The sequence below is a fragment of the Dryobates pubescens genome, chromosome 6 (genome assembly GCF_014839835.1).
Source record: "Dryobates pubescens isolate bDryPub1 chromosome 6, bDryPub1.pri, whole genome shotgun sequence".
Taxonomy (NCBI): Eukaryota; Metazoa; Chordata; class Aves; order Piciformes; family Picidae; genus Dryobates; species Dryobates pubescens.
In genome coordinates this window covers 13,960,438-13,964,638 of record NC_071617.1, presented here as the reverse complement: position 1 = coordinate 13,964,638, position 4,201 = coordinate 13,960,438, and positions in this window count along the sequence as shown.

Here is a 4,201-nt window from a genome sequence, read left to right as displayed (position 1 = left end):
TGTCTTTCTGGAAAACTGTAACTGACCATTAGTAGCTTAGAGGAGAAATTATTAAGTTGTACTTTTATATTCTGGACAAAACATACCTATATGTTTGTGACAGATCTACACTTTCTAGTGGATTGGTTTTATCTCATTTTATCTTTGCACTTTATTTCAGAGATCCTTCGTCTTTTCTGACATATGAGTGATTTTGAACTCCTTGGGCTTTATATGGCTGTCCTCCCAATAACAGCAAATCACTGCAAGAGTCATACTATTTTCCAGGGAATCCAAAAAGAATTGTAGAAAAGTTTATTTTTAGGGGGAAAAAATCAGGAAAACGGAATTACACTAGTGTGCCCCAAGGATCAGTGCTGGGCCCCATGCTCTTTAACATCTTTACTGATGATCTGGATGAGGGCATCGAGTCCATCATCAGTAAATTTGCGGACAACACCAAGCTGGGGGCAGGAGTTGATCTGCTGGAGGGTAGAGAGGCTCTGCAGAGGGACCTTGACAGACTGAACAGATGGGCAGGATTCAACAACATGAGATTTAACACATCCAAGTGCTGGGTTCTGCACACTGGCCACAACAACCCCATGCAGAGCTACAGGCTGGGGACAGAGTGGCTGGAGAGCGGCCAGGCAGAGAGGGACCAGGGGGTGCTGGTCGATGGTAGGCTGAACATGAGCCTGCAGTGTGCCCAGGCAGCCAAGAGGGCCAGTGGCATCCTGGCCTGCATCAGGAACAGTGTGGCCAGCAGGAGCAGGGAGGTCATTCTGCCCCTGTACACTGCACTGGTTAGGCCGCACCTCAAGTACTGTGTCCAGTTCTGGGCCCCTCAGTTTAGGAAGGATGTTGACTTCCTGGAGCATGTCCAGAGAAGGGCAACAAAGTTGGTGAGGGGTTTGGAACACAAGCCCTATGAGGAGAGGCTGAGGGAGCTGGGGTTGCTTAGCCTGGAGAAGAGGAGACTGAGGGGTGACCTTATTGCTCTCTACAACTACCTGAAGGGAGGCTGTAGACAGGTGGATGTTGGTCTCTTCTCCTAGGCAGCCAGCACCAGAACAAGAGGACACAGTCTCAGGCTGCACCAGGGGAGGTTTAGGCTGGATGTTAGGAAGAAGTTCTATACAGAAAGAGTGACTGCCCATTGGAATGTGCTGCCCAGGGAGGTGGTGGAGTCGCCATCACTGGAAGTTTTTAGGAGAAGACTTGACGGGGTGCTTGGTGCCGTGGGTTAGTTGCTTGGGCGGTGTTGGATTGGTTGATGGGTTGGACGCGATGATCTTGAAGGTGTTCAGGGCGAGACTTGATGGGGTGCTTGGTGCCATGGGTTAGTTGTTTAGGTGGGTTGGATTGGTTTATAGGTTGGACACGATGATCTTGAAGGTCTCTTCCAACCTGGTTTATTCTATTCTAAACTACTAATTGTTTTGTTTTGTTACTGGTCTGTTTGTTGCCTATCAATATGTTTTATTTATGTTCTACAGTATGCTAGGTCAGTTTTGTTACTGATGTCTCATGTACTATGAAAGCAAATTAATTTTGTCTTACAAAGTATAAAACCTTATTGGCATTTTTTCTTTCTAAAAACTTATTTCTTAGGCTGAAGTTGATACAGTGGATGTACAGTGGTCACAATTGTGCCAGATCTTTGAACTGCCTAGTCTGTGGGGGGGGGTCTGCTGGTCATTTTGTTTTGATATGCTGACAAAGGAAACCCATGGCTAGTAGAAATCAGAAAGAGTCCTGATGAAATCAAGCAGGTTTTTTTCTCCTCCTTTCACCAGGCTTATATCTGTTGTAGACAGACGGATGTTGGTCTCTTCTCCCAGGCAAGCAGTACCAGAACAAGAGGACACAGTCTCAGGCTGCGCCAGGGGAGGTTCAGGCTGGATGTTAGGAAAAAGTTCTATACAGAAAGAGTGATTGCCCATTGGAATGGGCTGCCTGGGGAGGTGGTGGAGTCGCCATCACTGGAGGTTTTTAGGAGAAGACTTGATGGGGTGCTTGGTGCCGTGGGTTAGTTGCTTGGGCGGTGTTGGATTGGTTGATGGGTTGGACGCGATGATCTTGAAGGTCTCTTCCAACCTGGTTTATTCTATGTATTCTATTCTATGTATTCTATGTATATTCCCCTTTTGGCAGCACTATTTCAAAGCATTGTCAAAAGATTTTTTTCTTTTTTTTTTTTTTCTCTTATGGGGATATGGTTTGATTTTATTTTTTTTACAAAACCATAAAAAAATGTTGAGAGGGTATCAATAATACACTTCACCAAAAAAAAAATATGCTCGAATGTATTCTCAGCAGCTAATATTTATATGCACTCTTCAGCTCACCTGACAGATTACCAGAGTACTTTTCTTTGCTATAGTAAGCAGTCTTGTTAAGTAATTTCTTTCTTGGATGATCACTTTCTTAATCCCATTAATCTTATCAGGAAACTGTTCCAAGCTCTAACAATGGGAAAATTAGAAACTTCCTTCAGATTCTGAGCCTTAATTCATCTGCTTTAAAAATCTGAGACTACTTAAACTGCAAACATATTTACAGAGAGAAGTTCCTCTTCCAGGCTTTTCTTTTACCAGACTACACAAAAGAAGCATTTATGGTCTTTTCTCACGAGGGAGGGTAGCCACTTTCAACTGATGATCAGAACAGCTTCTTTCAGCACCCATTCCTGACTGTATTTGTCCTCTTGGGACACAAGCAAGCAGTTTGGTGCAATGCTGCAGAAGGCATCTATCCACTTTCTCAAATCCTGGAATTGATATTTCCCTGTCTCTGCTGGATTCAACACACTTACAACTGATTAGCCTCACAACTGATTAAAAAAAAGTCTGATACTATTGTCTACAGGCTTGCTAACAAGCACACAGCTCAAAACCAGCAAGTTTCCCAAAAGTATAAATTATTGTATAGAATAAAGACCAAGTATTTGTTCTGGCTTCAGCTGATGTCCCTGTTTCCTGATCCACCACTAATTTGTCAAATGCGCTGTGATTCTTTTTAAGCAACAGAAGCATAAACCCAACAAATTATATCTAACAAAGGGTTAAAATAAGAAATTTGGTAAGGCTGGTGCAAATACAGACGTTTTAATTGAAAACTAGTCTCTGTCATCTGAGATTTCTCCAAGACATCACTCAGCAATACTGTCCATGGGTTAGCCCAACAGAATCTTGGCTCAGGAATGCTCCCTGTAGAATCCTGAACTGAGAGAGTGATCCTTGCCAGGATGGAGCACAAGCCCTATGAGGAGAGATTGAGGGAGCTGGGGTTGCTTAGTCTGGAGAAGAGGAGACTCAGGGGTGACCTTATTGCTCTCTACAACTACCTGAAGGGGGGTTGTAGTGAGGCGGAGGTTGGTCTCTTCTCCCAGGCAACCAGTACCAGAACAAGAGGACACAGTCTCAGGCTGCGTCAGGGGAGGTTTAGGCTGGAGGTTAGGAGGAAGTTTTGCACAGAGAGAGTGATTGCCCACTGGAATGGGCTGCCTGAGGAGGTGGTGGGGTCGCCGTCGCTGGGGGTGTTCAGGGCGAGGCTTGACAGGATGCTTGGTTGTATGGTTTAGTTGATTAGGTGGTGTCGGATGATAGGTTGGACATGATGATCTCGAAGGTCTCTTCCAACCTGGTTAATTCTAATTCTATTCTATTCTATGTGTGTACATGGCTTCCGACGGGACACACAGGTGTGCCAGGGACATAGCTCATCTGTAGTTACGTGTCCTTAATTTCTCTGTAGAAATCTAATTTAACTTCTATTAATTGTTTTCACCTTTCATAATGTTCTATCAAGACTGTGCAGCACTGTAAAAACAAAACTTTATTAAGACCTTATTAAGGTCTGTTGATGTGGCTCCTACTTTAGGCACACTGATAGCCTTTCGGATGATTGTCAGAATACTTCACCTCTGTCCAGGGCTAATGATTCCTTATTCCTACTTACATTTGTGTAAAATACCATTTCAGTATATTAGAAAGTATCACAAAAACTTGCCATCACTCAAGAAGTTAAGCTCTGCATGCTAGTGAGTGGGCAATCCTTCAGTCACTACAGCTAAGCACTGGCTGATTGTGAAGCTCATTACTGCACTCTATTAAGCTCGGTAGTGTGTGAGCATAGTGTTGGTATGTAACGTAAGCAGAGTTTCACAAACCACTTTCTTCAGTCTTAGTGCAGCTGGGTGGAGATGCTGTCTCTCCAG